Below are 19,200 nucleotides of genomic sequence, written 5' to 3' on the forward strand. Positions count from 1 at the left end.
CATACAATGCGCATCACCCCGCGATGTGTTTCAGAAACGTATCCTACATTGCCACTGCATCTTCCCTGACCTCCCCATGCTGAGGACCCCTCGGTGCTTTTCTCCATCCTACATTGCCACTCACTGCCTATCCTAATTCAGACCCTACGATTCGCACCACCCCGTGATGTTTTTCTCACTCCTACTATTGAATGTAAAGTTACACACACATACAATGCGCACCACTCCGCGATGTTTTTCAGAAACCTATCCGACATTGCCACTGCATGTTCCCTGACCTCCCCATGCTGACAACCCCGCGGTGCTTTTCTCCATTATACATTGCCACTCACTGCCTATCCTAATTCAGACCCTCTGATTAACACCACGCCATGATGTTTTTCTCACTCCTACTAGTGAATGTAATGTTACACACCAATACAATGCGCACCACCATGTGATGTTTTTCTCACTCCTACTAGTGAATGTAATGTTACACACCCATACAATGCTCACCACCCCGCCATGTTTTTCAGAAACCTATCCTTCATTGCCACTGCATGTGCCCTGACCTCCTCATGGTGACCACACCGCGGTGCTTTTCTCCATCCTACATTGCCACTCACTGCCTATCCTAATTCAGACCCTCGGATTCAAACCACCCCATGATGTTTTTCTCACTCCTACTAGTGAATGTAAAATTACACACCAATACAATGTGCACCACTCTGGAATGTTTTTCTCACTCGTACTAGTGAATGTAATGTTACACACCCATACAATGCGCATCACCCCGCGATGTTTTTCAGAAACCTTTTCTACATTGCCACTGCATGTTCCCTGACCTCCCCATGCTGACCACCCCGCGGTGCTTTTCTCCATCCTACATTGCCAATCACTGCCTATCCTAATTCAGACACTCGGTTCAAACCGCCCCATGATGTTTTTCTCACTCCTACTAGTGAATGTAATATTACACACCAATACAATGTGCACCACTCCGAGATGTTTTTCTCACTCCTACTAGTGAATGTAATGTTACATACCCATACAATGCGCACCACCCCGCGATGTTTTTCAGAAACCTATCCTACATTGACACTGCATGTTCCCTGACCGCCCCATGCTGACCACCCCGCGGTGCTTCTCCCCATCCTACATTGCCACTCACTGCCTATCCTAATTCAGACCCTCCGATTCACACCACCCCGTGAACTTTTTCTCACTCCTACTAGTGAATGTAATGTTACACACCCATAAAATGCGCAACACCCCGTGATGTTTTTCTGACTCCTACTAGTGAATGTAATGTTACAAACCCATACAATGCGCACCACTCCGCGATGTTTTTCAGAAACCTATCCTACATTGCCACTGCATGTTCCCTGACCTCCCCATGCTGACCACCCCGCAGTGCTTTTCTCCATCCTACATTGCCACTCACTGCCAATCCTAATTCAGACCCTCGGATTCAAACCACCCCATGATGTTTTTCTCACTCCTACTAGTGAATCTAATATTACACACCAATACAATGTGCACCACTCCGAGATGTTTTTCTCACTCCTACTAGTGAATGTAATGTTACACACCCATACAATGCCCACCCCCCTCGATGTATTTCAGAAACCTGTCCTACATTGCCACTGTATGTTCCCTGACCTCCGCATGCTGACCACCCCGCGGTGCTTTTTTCCGTCCTACATTGCCACTCACTGCCTATCCTAATTCACACCTTCCGATTCGCAACACCCCGTGAAGTTTTTCTCACTTCTACTAGTGAATGTAAAGTTACACACCGATACAATGCGCACCACAGCAGGATGTTTTTCAGAAACCGATCCTACATTGCCACTGCGTGTTCCCTGACCTCCCCATGCTGAGCACCCCGCGGTGTTTTATCCATCCTACATTGCCACTCACTGCCTATCCTAATTCAGACCATACGATTCACACCACCCCGTGATGTTTTTCTCACTCCTACTAGTGAATGTAATTTTACACACCCATACAATGCGCACCACCCCGTGATGTTTTTCTCACTCCTACTAGTGAATGTAATGTTACACACCCATACAATGCGCACCACCCCGCGATGTTTTTCAGAAACCTATCCTACATTGCCACTGCATGTTCCCTGACCTCCCCACGCTGACTACCCCGCGGTGCTTTTCTCCATCCTACATTGCCACTCACTTCCTACCCTAATTCAGACCCTCCGATTCACACCACCCCGTGATGTTTTTCTCACTCCTACTAGTGAATGTAATGCTACACACCCATACAATGCGCACCACCCCGTGATGTTTTTCTCACTCCTAGTAGTGAATGTAATGTAACACACTCATACAATGCGCACTACCCCGCGATGTTTTTCAGAAACTTATCCTACATTGCCACTGCATGTTCCCTGACCTCCCCATGCTGACCACCCCGCGGTGCTTTTCTCCATCCTACATTGCCACTAACTTCCTATCCTAATTCAGACCCTCCGATTCACACCACCCCGTGATGTTTTTCGCACTCCTACTAGTGAATGTAATGTTACACACCCATACAATGCGCACCACCCCGTGATGTTTTTCTCACTCCTACTAGTGAATTAAATGTTACACACACATACAATGCCCACCAGCAGGCGATGTTTTTCAGAAACCTATCCTACATTGCCACTGCATGTTCCCTGACCTCCCCATGCTGACCACCCCACGGTGCTTTTCTCCATCCTACATTGCCACTCACTGCCTATCCTTATGCAGACCCACCGATTCGCACCACCCCGTGATGTTTTTCTCACTCCTACTATTGAATGTAAAGTTACACACACATACAATGCGCACCACTCCGCGATGTTTTTCAGAAACCTATCCTACATTGCCACTGCATGTTCCGTGACCTCCCCATTCTGAACACCCCGCGGTGCTTTTCTCCATCCTACATTGCCACTCACTGCCTATCCTAATTCAGACACTCGGATTCAAACCACCCCATGATGTTTTTCTCACTCCTACTAGTGAATGTAATATTACACACCAATACAATGTGCACCACTCCGAGATGTTTTTCCCACTCCTACTAGTGAATGTAATGTTACACACCCATACAATGCGCAACACCCCTCGATGTTTTTCAGAAACCTATCCTACATTGCCAATTCATGTTCTCTGACCTCCCCATGGTGACCACCCCGTGGTGCTTCTCCCCATCCTATATTGCCACTCACTGCCTATCCTAATTCAGACCCTCCAATTCACACCACGCCGTGAAGTTTTTCTCACTCATACTAGTGAATGTAATTTTACACACCCATAAAATTCGCAACACCCCGTGATGTTTTTCTCACTCCTACTAGTGAATGTAATATTACACACCAATACAATGTGCACCACTCCGAGATGTTTTTCTCACTCCTACTAGTGAATGTAATGTTACACACCCATACAATGCCCACCACTCCGCGATGTTTTTCAGAAACCTATCCTACATTGCCACTGCATGTTCTCTGACCTCCCCATGCTGACCACCCCGCGGTGATATTCTCCATCCTACATTGCCACTCACTACCTATCCTAATTCAGACCCTCCGATTCACACCACCCCGTGATGTTTTTCTCGCTCCTACTAGTGAATGTAATGTAACACACACACATACAATGCGCAACACCCCGTGATGTTTTTCTCACTCCTACTAGTGAATGTAATGTAACACACACCCATACAATGCGCACCACCCCGCGATGTTTTTCAGAAACCTATCCTACATTGCCACTGCACGTTCCCTGACCTCCCCATGCTGACCACCCCGCGTAGATTTTCTCCATACTACATTGCCACTCACTGTCTATCCTAATTCAGACACTCCGATTCACACCACCCCGTGATGTTTTTCTCACTCCTACTAGTGAATGTAATGTAACACACACCCATACAATGCGCACGACCCCGAGATGTTTTTTCTCACTCCTACTAGTGAATGTAATGTAACACACACCCATACAATGCGCACCACACAGCGATGTTTTTCAGAAACCTATCCTACATTGCCACTGCACGTTCCCCCACCTCCCCATGCTGACCACCCCGCGGTGCTTTTCTCCATCCTACATTGCCACTCACTGCCTATCCTAATTCAGACCCTCTGATCACACCAACCCGTGATGTTTTTCTCACTCCTACTAGTGAATGTAATGTAACACACACCGATACAATGCGCACCACCCCGTGATGTTTTTCTCACTCCTATTAGTGAATGTAATGTAACACACACCCATACAATGCGCACCAACCCGCGATGTTTTTCATAAAACTATCCTACATTCCCACTGCATGTTCCCTGACCTCCCCATGCTGACCACCCCGTGGTGCTTTTCTCCATCCTACATTGCCACTCACTGCCTATACTTATTCAGACCCTCCAATTCGCACCACCCCGTGATGTTTTTCTCACTCCTACTAGTGAATGTAATGTAACACACACACATAGAATGCGCACCACCCCGTGATGTTTTTCTCACTCCTGCTAGTGAATGTAATGTAACACACACCCATACAATGCGCATCACCCCGCGATGTTTTTCAGAAAACTATCCTACATTGCCACTGCATGTTCCCTGACCTCCACATGCTGACCACCCAGCGGTGCTTTTCTCCATTCTACATTGCCACTCACTGCCTATCCTAATTCAGACCCTCGGATTCGCACCACCCCGTGATGTTTTTCTCACTTCAACTAGTGAATGTAAAGTTACACACCCATACAATGCGCACCACCCCCGGATGTTTTTCAGAAACCTATCCTAAATTGCCACAGCATGTTCCTCGACCTCCCCACGCTGACCACCCCGCGGTGCTTTGCTCCATCCTACATTGCCACTCACTGCCTATCCTAATTCAGACCCTCCGATTTACACATCCCGGTGATGTTTTTCTCACTCCTATTAGTGAATGTAATGGTACACTCCCATACAATGCGCACCACCTCCGGATGTTTTTCAGAAAGCTATCCTACATAGCCACTGCATGTTCCCTGACCTCCCCATGCTGACCACCCCGCGGTGCTTTTCTCCATCCTACATTCCCACTCACTTCCTATCCTAATTCAGTCCCTCCGATTCACACCACACCATGATGTTTTTCTCACTCGTACTAGTGAATGTAATGTTACACACACATACAATGCGCACCACACCGTGATGTTTTTCTCACTCCTATTAGTGAATGTAATGTTACACACCCATACAATGCACACCAACCCGCGATGTTTTTCAGAAACCTATCCTACATTGCCACTGCATGTTCCCTGACCTCCCCATGCTGACAACCCCGCGGTGCTTTTCTCCATCCTACATTGCCACTCACTGCCTATCCTAATTCACACCATCGGATTCACACCACCCCGTGATGTTTTTCTCACTCCTACTAGTGAATGTAATGTTACACACCCATACATTGCGCACCACCACGTGATGTTTTTCTCACTCCTACTAGTGAATGTAATGTTACACACCCATACAATGCGCACAACCCCGTGATGTTTTTCTCACTCCTACTAGTAAATGTAAAGTTACACACCCATACAATGCCCACCACTCCGCGATGTTTTTCAGAAACCTATCCTACATTGCCACTGCATGTTCTCTGACCTCCCCATGCTGACCACCCCGCGTAGATTTTCTCCATACTACATTGCCACTCACTGTCTATCCTAATTCAGACACTCCGATTCACACCACCCCGTGATGTTTTTCTCACTCCTACTAGTGAATGTAATGTAACACACACCCATACAATGCGCACCACCCCGCGATGTTTTTCAGAAACCTATCCTACATTGCCACTGCACGTTCCCTGACCTCCCCATGCTGACCACCCCGCGTAGATTTTCTCCATACTACATTGCCACTCACTGTCTATCCTAATTCAGACACTCCGATTCACACCACCCCGTGATGTTTTTCTCACTCCTACTAGTGAATGTAATGTAACACACACCCATACAATGCGCACGACCCCGAGATGTTTTTTCTCACTCCTACTAGTGAATGTAATGTAACACACACCCATACAATGCGCACCACACAGCGATGTTTTTCAGAAACCTATCCTACATTGCCACTGCACGTTCCCCCACCTCCCCATGCTGACCACCCCGCGGTGCTTTTCTCCATCCTACATTGCCACTCACTGCCTATCCTAATTCAGACCCTCTGATCACAACACCCCGTGATGTTTTTCTCACTCCTACAAGTGAATGTAATGTAACACACACCCATACAATGCTCACCACCCCGTGATGTTTTTCTCACTCCTACTAGTGAATGTAATGTAACACACACCCATACAATGCGCACCACCCCGCGATGTTTTTCAGAAACATATCCTACATTGCCACTGCACGTTCCCTGACCTCCCCATGCTGACCACCCCGCGGTGCTTTTCTCCATCCTACATTGCCACTCACTGCCTATCCTAATTCAGACCCTCCGATTCACACCAACCCGTGATGTTTTTCTCACTCCTACTAGTGAATGTAATGTAACACACACCGATACAATGCGCACCACCCCGTGATGTTTTTCTCACTCCTATTAGTGAATGTAATGTAACACACACCCATACAATGCGCACCAACCCGCGATGTTTTTCATAAAACTATCCTACATTCCCACTGCATGTTCCCTGACCTCCCCATGCTGACCACCCCGTGGTGCTTTTCTCCATCCTACATTGCCACTCACTGCCTATACTTATTCAGACCCTCCAATTCGCACCACCCCGTGATGTTTTTCTCACTCCTACTAGTGAATGTAATGTAACACACACACATAGAATGCGCACCACCCCGTGATGTTTTTCTCACTCCTGCTAGTGAATGTAATGTAACACACACCCATACAATGCGCATCACCCCGCGATGTTTTTCAGAAAACTATCCTACATTGCCACTGCATGTTCCCTGACCTCCACATGCTGACCACCCAGCGGTGCTTTTCTCCATTTTACATTGCCACTCACTGCCTATCCTAATTCAGACCCTCGGATTCGCACCACCCCGTGATGTTTTTCTCACTTCAACTAGTGAATGTAAAGTTACACACCCATTCAATGCGCACCACCCCCGGATGTTTTTCAGAAACCTATCCTAAATTGCCACAGCATGTTCCTCGACCTCCCCACGCTGACCACCCCGCGGTGCTTTGCTCCATCCTACATTGCCACTCACTGCCTATCCTAATTCAGACCCTCCGATTTACACATCCCGGTGATGTTTTTCTCACTCCTATTAGTGAATGTAATGGTACACTCCCATACAATGCGCACCACCTCCGGATGTTTTTCAGAAAGCTATCCTACATAGCCACTGCATGTTCCCTGACCTCCCCATGCTGACCACCCCGCGGTGCTTTTCTCCATCCTACATTCCCACTCACTTCCTATCCTAATTCAGTCCCTCCGATTCACACCACACCATGATGTTTTTCTCACTCGTACTAGTGAATGTAATGTTACACACACATACAATGCGCACCACACCGTGATGTTTTTCTCACTCCTATTAGTGAATGTAATGTTACACACCCATACAATGCACACCACCCCGCGATGTTTTTCAGAAACCTATCCTACATTGCCACTGCATGTTCCCTGACCTCCCCATGCTGACAACCCCGCGGTGCTTTTCTCCATCCTACATTGCCACTCACTGCCTATCCTAATTCACACCCTCGGATTCACACCACCCCGTGATGTTTTTCTCACTCCTACTAGTGAATGTAATGTTACACACCCATACATTGCGCACCACCACGTGATGTTTTTCTCACTCCTACTAGTGAATGTAATGTTACACACCCATACAATGCGCACAACCCCGTGATGTTTTTCTCACTCCTACTAGTAAATGTAAAGTTACACACCCATACAATGCCCACCACCCCGCGATGCTTTTCAGAAACCTATCTTACATTGCCACTGCATGTTCCCTGACCTCCCAATTCTGACCACCCCGCGGTGCTTATCCCCATCCTACTTTGCCACTCACTGCCTATCTTAATACAGACCCTCCGATTCACACCACCCCGTTATGTTTTTCTCACTCCTACTAGTGAATGTAATGTTGCACACCCATACAATGCGCACCACACCGTGATGTTTTTTTCACTCTTTCTAGTGAATGTAATGTTACACACCCATACAATGCCCACCCCCCTCGATGTTTTTCAGAAACCTGTCCTACATTGCCACTGTATGTTCCCTGACCTCCGCATGCTGACCACCCCGCGGTGCTTTTTTCCGTCCTACATTGCCACTCACTGCCTATCCTAATTCACACCTTCCGATTCGCACCACCCCGTGATGTTTTTCTCACTTCTACTAGTGAATGTAAAGTTACACACCGATACAATGCGCACCACAGCAGGATGTTTTTCAGAAACCGATCCTACATTGCCACTGCGTGTTCCCTGACCTCCCCATGCTGAGCACCCCGCGGTGCTTTTATCCATCCTACATTGCCACTCACTGCCTATCCTAATTCAGACCATACGATTCACACCACCCGATGATGTTTTTCTCACTCCTACTAGTGAATGTAATTTTACACATCCATACAATGCGCACCACCCCGTGATGTTTTTCTCACTCCTACTAGTGAATGTAATGTTACACACCCATACAATGCGCACCACCCCGCGAAGTTTTTCAGAAACCTATCCTACATTGCCACTGCATGTTCCCTGACCTCCCCATGCTGACCACCCTGCGGTGCTTTTCTCCATCCTACATTGCCACTCACTTCGTATCCTAATTCAGACCCTCCGATTCACACCACCCCGTGATGTTTTTCTCACTCCTACTAGTGAATGTAATGTTACACACCCATACAATGCGCACCACCCCGTGATGTTTTTCTCACTCCTAGTAGTGAATGTAATGTAACACACTCATACAATGCGCACTACCCGGCGATGTTTTTCAGAAAACTATCCTACATTGCCACTGCATGTTCCCTGACCTCCCCATGCTGACCACCCCGCGGTGCTTTTCTCCATCCTACATTGCCAGTAACTTCCTATCCTAATTCAGACCCTCCGATTCACACCACCCCGTGATGTTTTTCTCACTCCTACTAGTGAATGTAATGTTACACACCCATACAATGCGCACCACCCCGTGATGTTTTTCAGAAAACTATCCTACATTGCCACTGCATGTTCCCTGACCTCCCCATGCTGACCACCCCGCGGTGCTTTTCTCCATCCTACATTGCCACTCACTGCCTATCCTTATGCAGACCCACCGATTCGCACCACCCCGTGATGTTTTTCTCACTCCTACTATTGAATGTAAAGTTACACACACATACAATGCGCACCACTCCGCGATGTTTTTCAGAAACCTATCCTACATTGCCACTGCATGTTCCGTGACCTCCCCATTCTGACCACCCCGCGGTGCTTTTCTCCATCCTACATTGCCACTCACTGCCTATCCTAATTCAGACACTCGGATTCAAACCACCCCATGATGTTTTTCTCACTCCTACTAGTGAATGTAATATTACACACCAATACAATGTACACCACTCCGAGATGTTTTTCTCACTCCTACTAGTGAATGTAATGTTACACACCCATACAATGCGCAACACCCCTCGATGTTTTGCAGAAACCTATCCTACATTGCCACTGCATGTTCCCTGACCACGCCATGGTGACCACCCCGCGGTGCTTCTCCCCATCCTACATTGCCACTCACTGCCTATCCTAATTCAGACCCTCCAATTCACACCACCCCGTGAAGTTTTTCTCACTCATACTAGTGAATGTAATTTTACACACCCTTAAAATTCGCAACACCCCGTGATGTTTTTCTCACTCCTACTAGTGAATGTAATATTACACACCAATACAATGTGCACCACTCCGAGATGTTTTTCTCACTCCTACTAGTGAATGTAATGTTACACACCCATACAATGCCCACCACCCCGCGATGTTTTTCAAAAACCTATCCTACATTGCCACTGCATGTTCCCTGACCTCCCCATGCTGACCACCCCGTTGTGCTTTTCTCCATCCTACATTGCCACTCACTCCCTATCCTAATTCAGACCCTCCGATTCGCACCACACCGTGATGTTTTTCTCACTTCAACTAGTGAATGTAAAGTTACACACCCATACAATGCGCACCACCCCGCGATGTGTTTCAGAAACGTATCCTACATTGCCACTGCATCTTCCCTGACCTCCCCATGCTGAGGACCCCTCGGTGCTTTTCTCCATCCTACATTGCCACTCACTGCCTATCCTAATTCAGACCCTACGATTCGCACCACCCCGTGATGTTTTTCTCACTCCTACTATTGAATGTAAAGTTACACACACATACAATGCGCACCACTCCGCGATGTTTTTCAGAAACCTATCCGACATTGCCACTGCATGTTCCCTGACCTCCCCATGCTGACAACCCCGCGGTGCTTTTCTCCATTATACATTGCCACTCACTGCCTATCCTAATTCAGACCCTCTGATTAACACCACGCCATGATGTTTTTCTCACTCCTACTAGTGAATGTAATGTTACACACCAATACAATGCGCACCACCATGTGATGTTTTTCTCACTCCTACTAGTGAATGTAATGTTACACACCCATACAATGCTCACCACCCCGCCATGTTTTTCAGAAACCTATCCTTCATTGCCACTGCATGTGCCCTGACCTCCTCATGCTGACCACACGGCGGTGCTTTTCTCCATCCTACATTGCCACTCACTGCCTATCCTAATTCAGACCCTCGGATTCAAACCACCCCATGATGTTTTTCTCACTCCTACTAGTGAATGTAAAATTACACACCAATACAATGTGCACCACTCTGGAATGTTTTTCTCACTCGTACTAGTGAATGTAATGTTACACACCCATACAATGCGCATCACCCCGCGATGTTTTTCAGAAACCTTTTCTACATTGCCACTGCATGTTCCCTGACCTCCCCATGCTGACCACCCCGCGGTGCTTTTCTCCATCCTACATTGCCAATCACTGCCTATCCTAATTCAGACACTCGGATTCAAACCGCCCCATGATGTTTTTCTCACTCCTACTAGTGAATGTAATATTACACACCAATACAATGTGCACCACTCCGAGATGTTTTTCTCACTCCTACTAGTGAATGTAATGTTACATACCCATACAATGCGCACCACCCCGCGATGTTTTTCAGAAACCTATCCTACATTGACACTGCATGTTCCCTGACCGCCCCATGCTGACCACCCCGCGGTGCTTCTCCCCATCCTACATTGCCACTCACTGCCTATCCTAATTCAGACCCTCCGATTCACACCACCCCGTGAACTTTTTCTCACTCCTACTAGTGAATGTAATGTTACACACCCATAAAATGCGCAACACCCCGTGATGTTTTTCTGACTCCTACTAGTGAATGTAATGTTACAAACCCATACAATGCGCACCACTCCGCGATGTTTTTCAGAAACCTATCCTACATTGCCACTGCATGTTCCCTGACCTCCCCATGCTGACCACCCCGCAGTGCTTTTCTCCATCCTACATTGCCACTCACTGCCAATCCTAATTCAGACCCTCGGATTCAAACCACCCCATGATGTTTTTCTCACTCCTACTAGTGAATGTAATATTACACACCAATACAATGTGCACCACTCCGAGATGTTTTTCTCACACCTACTAGTGAATGTAACGTTACACACCCATACAATGCCCACCCCCCTCGATGTTTTTCAGAAACCTGTCCTACATTGCCACTGTATGTTCCCTGACCTCCGCATGCTGACCACCCCGCGGTGCTTTTTTCCGTCCTACATTGCCACTCACTGCCTATCCTAATTCACACCTTCCGATTCGCAACACCCCGTGAAGTTTTTCTCACTTCTACTAGTGAATGTAAAGTTACACACCGATACAATGCGCACCACAGCAGGATGTTTTTCAGAAACCGATCCTACATTGCCACTGCGTGTTCCCTGACCTCCCCATGCTGAGCACCCCGCGGTGTTTTATCCATCCTACATTGCCACTCACTGCCTATCCTAATTCAGACCATACGATTCACACCACCCCGTGATGTTTTTCTCACTCCTACTAGTGAATGTAATTTTACACACCCATACAATGCGCACCACCCCGTGATGTTTTTCTCACTCCTACTAGTGAATGTAATGTTACACACCCATACAATGCGCACCACCCCGCGATGTTTTTCAGAAACCTATCCTACATTGCCACTGCATGTTCCCTGACCTCCCCACGCTGACTACCCCGCGGTGCTTTTCTCCATCCTACATTGCCACTCACTTCCTACCCTAATTCAGACCCTCCGATTCACACCACCCCGTGATGTTTTTCTCACTCCTACTAGTGAATGTAATGCTACACACCCATACAATGCGCACCACCCCGTGATGTTTTTCTCACTCCTAGTAGTGAATGTAATGTAACACACTCATACAATGCGCACTACCCCGCGATGTTTTTCAGAAACTTATCCTACATTGCCACTGCATGTTCCCTGACCTCCCCATGCTGACCACCCCGCGGTGCTTTTCTCCATCCTACATTGCCACTAACTTCCTATCCTAATTCAGACCCTCCGATTCACACCACCCCGTGATGTTTTTCGCACTCCTACTAGTGAATGTAATGTTACACACCCATACAATGCGCACCACCCCGTGATGTTTTTCTCACTCCTACTAGTGAATTAAATGTTACACACACATACAATGCCCACCAGCAGGCGATGTTTTTCAGAAACCTATCCTACATTGCCACTGCATGTTCCCTGACCTCCCCATGCTGACCACCCCACGGTGCTTTGCTCCATCCTACATTGCCACTCACTGCCTATCCTTATGCAGACCCACCGATTCGCACCACCCCGTGATGTTTTTCTCACTCCTACTATTGAATGTAAAGTTACACACACATACAATGCGCACCACTCCGCGATGTTTTTCAGAAACCTATCCTACATTGCCACTGCATGTTCCGTGACCTCCCCATTCTAAACACCCCGCGGTGCTTTTCTCCATCCTACATTGCCACTCACTGCCTATCCTAATTCAGACACTCGGATTCAAACCACCCCATGATGTTTTTCTCACTCCTACTAGTGAATGTAATATTACACACCAATACAATGTGCACCACTCCGAGATGTTTTTCCCACTCCTACTAGTGAATGTAATGTTACACACCCATACAATGCGCAACACCCCTCGATGTTTTTCAGAAACCTATCCTACATTGCCAATTCATGTTCTCTGACATCCCCATGGTGACCACCCCGCGGTGCTTCTCCCCATCCTATATTGCCACTCACTGCCTATCCTAATTCAGACCCTCCAATTCACACCACGCCGTGAAGTTTTTCTCACTCATACTAGTGAATGTAATTTTACACACCCATAAAATTCGCAACACCCCGTGATGTTTTTCTCACTCCTACTAGTGAATGTAATATTACACACCAATACAATGTGCACCACTCCGAGATGTTTTTCTCACTCCTACTAGTGAATGTAATGTTACACACCCATACAATGCCCACCAACCCGCGAAGTTTTTCAAAAACCTATCCTACATTGCCACTGAATGTTCCCTGACCTCCCCATGCTGACCACCCCGCGGTGCTTTTCTCCATCCTACATTGCCACTCCCTGCCTATCCTAATTCAGACCCTCCGATTCGCACCACACCGTGATGTTTTTCTCACTTCAACTAGTGAATGTAAAGTTACACACCCATACAATGCGCACCACCCCGCGATGTTTTTCAGAAACCTATCCTACATTGCCACTGCATGTTTCCTGACCTCCCCATGCTGAGGACCCCTCGGTGCTTTTATCCATCCTACATTGCCACTCACTGCCTATCCTAATTCAGACCCTACGATTCGCACCACCCCGTGAAGTTTTTCTCACTCATACTAGTGAATGTAATTTTACACACCCATAAAATTCGCAACACCCCGTGATGTTTTTCTCACTCCTACTAGTGAATGTAATATTACACACCAATACAATGTGCACCACTCCGAGATGTTTTTCTTACTCCTACTAGTGAATGTAATGTTACACACCCATACAATGCCCACCACTCCGCGATGATTTTCAGAAACCTATCCTACATTGCCACTGCATGTTCTCTGACCTCCCCATGCTGACCACCCCGCGGTGATATTCTCCATCCTACATTGCCACTCACTACCTATCCTAATTCAGACCCTCCGATTCACACCACCCCGTGATGTTTTTCACGCTCCTACTAGTGAATGTAATGTAACACACACCCATACAATGCGCACCACCCCGGGATGTTTTTCTCACTCCTACTAGTGAATGTAATGTAACACACACCCATACAATGCGCACCACCCCGCGATGTTTTTCAGAAACCTATCCTACATTGCCACTGCACGTTCCCTGACCTCCCCATGCTGACCACCCCGCGTAGATTTTCTCCATACTACATTGCCACTCACTGTCTATCCTAATTCAGACACTCCGATTCACACCACCCCGTGATGTTTTTCTCACTCCTACTAGTGAATGTAATGTAACACACACCCATACAATGCGCACGACCCCGAGATGTTTTTTCTCACTCCTACTAGTGAATGTAATGTAACACACACCCATACAATGCGCACCACACAGCGATGTTTTTCAGAAACCTATCCTACATTGCCACTGCACGTTCCCCCACCTCCCCATGCTGACCACCCCGCGGTGCTTTTCTCCATCCTACATTGCCACTCACTGCCTATCCTAATTCAGACCCTCTGATCACAACACCCCGTGATGTTTTTCTCACTCCTACTAGTGAATGTAATGTAACACACACCCATACAATGCTCACCACCCCGTGATGTTTTTCTCACTCCTACTAGTGAATGTAATGTAACACACACCCATACAATGCGCACCACCACGCGATGTTTTTCAGAAACATATCCTACATTGCCACTGCACGTTCCCTGACCTCCCCATGCTGACCACCCCGCGGTGCTTTTCTCCATCCTACATTGCCACTCACTGCCTATCCTAATTCAGACCCTCCGATTCACACCAACCCGTGATGTTTTTCTCACTCCTACTAGTGAATGTAATGTAACACACACCGATACAATGCGCACCACCCCGTGATGTTTTTCTCACTCCTATTAGTGAATGTAATGTAACACACACCCATACAATGCGCACCAACCCGCGATGTTTTTCATAAAACTATCCTACATTCCCACTGCATGTTCCCTGACCTCCCCATGCTGACCACCCCGTGGTGCTTTTCTCCATCCTACATTGCCACTCACTGCCTATACTTATTCAGACCCTCCAATTCGCACCACCCCGTGATGTTTTTCTCACTCCTACTAGTGAATGTAATGTAACACACACACATAGAATGCGCACCACCCCGTGATGTTTTTCTCACTCCTGCTAGTGAATGTAATGTAACACACACCCATACAATGCGCATCACCCCGCGATGTTTTTCAGAAAACTATCCACATTGCCACTGCATGTTCCCTGACCTCCCCATGCTGACCACCCCGCGGTGCTTTTCTCCATTCTACATTGCCACTCACTGCCTATCCTAATTCAGACCCTCGGATTCGCACCACCCCGTGATGTTTTTCTCACTTCAACTAGTGAATGTAAAGTTACACACCCATACAATGCGCACCACCCCCGGATGTTTTTCAGAAACCTATCCTAAATTGCCACAGCATGTTCCTCGACCTCCCCACGCTGACCACCCCGCGGTGCTTTGCTCCATCCTACATTGCCACTCACTGCCTATCCTAATTCAGACCCTCCGATTTACACATCCCGGTGATGTTTTTCTCACTCCTATTAGTGAATGTAATGGTACACTCCCATACAATGCGCACCACCTCCGGATGTTTTTCAGAAAGCTATCCTACATAGCCACTGCATGTTCCCTGACCTCCCCATGCTGACCACCCCGCGGTGCTTTTCTCCATCCTACATTGCCACTCACTTCCTATCCTAATTCAGTCCCTCCGATTCACACCACACCATGATGTTTTTCTCACTCGTACTAGTGAATGTAATGTTACACACACATACAATGCGCACCACACCGTGATGTTTTTCTCACTCCTATTAGTGAATGTAATGTTACACACCCATACAATGCACACCACCCCGCGATGTTTTTCAGAAACCTATCCTACATTGCCACTGCATGTTCCCTGACCTCCCCATGCTGACAACCCCGCGGTGCTTTTCTCCATCCTACATTGCCACTCACTGCCTATCCTAATTCAGACCCTCGGATTCACACCACCCCGTGATGTTTTTCTCACTCCTACTAGTGAATGTAATGTTACACACCCATACATTGCGCACCACCACGTGATGTTTTTCTCACTCCTACTAGTGAATGTAATGTTACACACCCATACAATGCGCACAACCCCGTGATGTTTTTCTCACTCCTACTAGTAAATGTAAAGTTACAAACCCATACAATGCCCACCACCCCGCGATGCTTTTCAGAAACCTATCTTACATTGCCACTGCATGTTCCCTGACCTCCCAATTCTGACCACCCCGCGGTGCTTATCCCCATCCTACTTTGCCACTCACTGCCTATCTTAATACAGACCCTCCGATTCACACCACCCCGTTATGTTTTTCTCACTCCTACTAGTGAATGTAATGTTGCACACCCATACAATGCGCACCACCCCGTGATGTTTTTTTCACTCTTTCTAGTGAATGTAATGTTACACACCCATACAATGCCCACCCCCCTCGATGTTTTTCAGAAACCTTTCCTACATTGCCACTGTATGTTCCCTGACCTCCGCATGCTGACCACCCCGCGGTGCTTTTCTCCATCCTACATTGCCACTCACTCCCTATCCTAATTCAGACCCTCCGATTCGCACCACACCGTGATGTTTTTCTCACTTCAACTAGTGAATGTAAAGTTACACACACATACAATGCGCACCACCCCGCGATGTGTTTCAGAAACGTATCCTACATTGCCACTTCATGTTCCCTGACCTCCCCATGCTGAGGACCCCTCGGTGCTTTTCTCCATCCTACATTGCCACTCACTGCCTATCCTAATTCAGACCCTACGATTCGCAACACCCCGTGATGTTTTTCTCACTCCTACTATTGAATGTAAAGTTACACACACATACAATGCGCACCACTCCGCGATGTTTTTCAGAAACCTATCCGACATTGCCACTGCATGTTCCCTGACCTCCCCATGCTGACAACCCCGCGGTGCTTTTCTCCATCCTACATTGCCACTCACTGCCTATCCTAATTCACACCTTCCGATTCGCACCACCCCGTGATGTTTTTCTCACTTCTACTAGTGAATGTAAAGTTACACACCGATACAATGCGCACCACAGCAGGATGTTTTTCAGAAACCGATCCTACATTGCCACTGCGTGTTCCCTGACCTCCCCATGCTGAGCACCCCGCGGTGCTTTTCTCCATCCTACATTGCCACTCACTGCCTATCCTAATTCAGACACTCGGATTCAAACCACCCCATGATGTTTTTCTCACTCCTACTAGTGAATGTAATATTACACACCAATACAATGTGCACCACTCCGAGATGTTTTTCTCACTCCTACTAGTGAATGTAATGTTACACACCCATACAATGCGCAACACCCCTCGATGTTTTGCAGAAACCTATCCTACATTGCCACTGCATGTTCCCTGACCACCCCATGGTGACCACCCCGCGGTGCTTCTCCCCATCCTACATTGCCACTCACTGCCTATCCTAATTCAGACCCTCCAATTCACACCACCCCGTGAAGTTTTTCTCACTCATACTAGTGAATGTAATTTTACACACCCTTAAAATTCGCAACACCCCGTGATGTTTTTCTCACTCCTACTAGTGAATGTAATATTACACACCAATACAATGTGCACCACTCCGAGATGTTTTTCTCACTCCTACTAGTGAATGTAATGTTACACACCCATACAATGCCCACCACACCGCGATGTTTTTCAAAAACCTATCCTACATTGCCACTGCATGTTCCCTGACCTCCCCATGCTGACCACCCCGTGGTGCTTTTCTCCATCCTACATTGCCACTCACTCCCTATCCTAATTCAGACCCTCCGATTCGCACCACACCGTGATGTTTTTCTCACTTCAACTAGTGAATGTAAAGTTACACACACATACAATGCGCACCACCCCGCGATGTGTTTCAGAAACGTATCCTACATTGCCACTTCATGTTCCCTGACCTCCCCATGCTGAGGACCCCTCGGTGCTTTTCTCCATCCTACATTGCCACTCACTGCCTATCCTAATTCAGACCCTACGATTCGCACCACCCCGTGATGTTTTTCTCACTCCTACTATTGAATGTAAAGTTACACACACATACAATGCGCACCACTCCGCGATGTTTTTCAGAAACCTATCCGACATTGCCACTGCATGTTCCCTGACCTCCCCATGCTGACAACCCCGCGGTGCTTTTCTCCATCCTACATTGCCACTCACTGCCTATCCTAATTCAGACCCTCGGATTCAAACCACCCCATGATGTTTTTCTCACTCCTACTAGTGAATGTAATATTACACACCAATACAATGTGCACCACTCTGGGATGTTTTTCTCACTCGTACTAGTGAATGTAATGTTACACACCCATACAATGCGCATCACCCCGCGATGTTTTTCAGAAACCTTTTCTACATTGCCACTGCATGTTCCCTGACCTCCCCATGCTGACCACCCCGCGGTGCTTTTCTCCATCCTACATTGCCACTCACTGCCTATCCTAATTCAGACACTCGGATTCAAACCGCCCCATGATGTTTTTCTCACTCCTACAAGTGAATGTAATATTACACACCAATACAATGTGCACCACTCCGAGATGTTTTTCTCACTCCTACTAGTGAATGTAATGTTACATACCCATACAATGCGCACCACCCCGCGATGTTTTTCAGAAACCTATCCTACATTGACACTGCATGTTCCCTGACCGCCCCATGCTGACCACCCCGCGGTGCTTCTCCCCATCCTACATTGCCACTCACTGCCTATCCTAATTCAGACCCTCCGATTCACACCACCCCGTGAACTTTTTCTCACTCCTACTAGTGAATGTAATGT

The sequence above is a fragment of the Cavia porcellus genome, unplaced genomic scaffold (genome assembly GCF_034190915.1).
Source record: "Cavia porcellus strain 051 isolate PalLab524CR breed Dunkin Hartley unplaced genomic scaffold, mCavPor4.1 scaffold_26, whole genome shotgun sequence".
NCBI classification, from domain to species: Eukaryota; Metazoa; Chordata; class Mammalia; order Rodentia; family Caviidae; genus Cavia; species Cavia porcellus.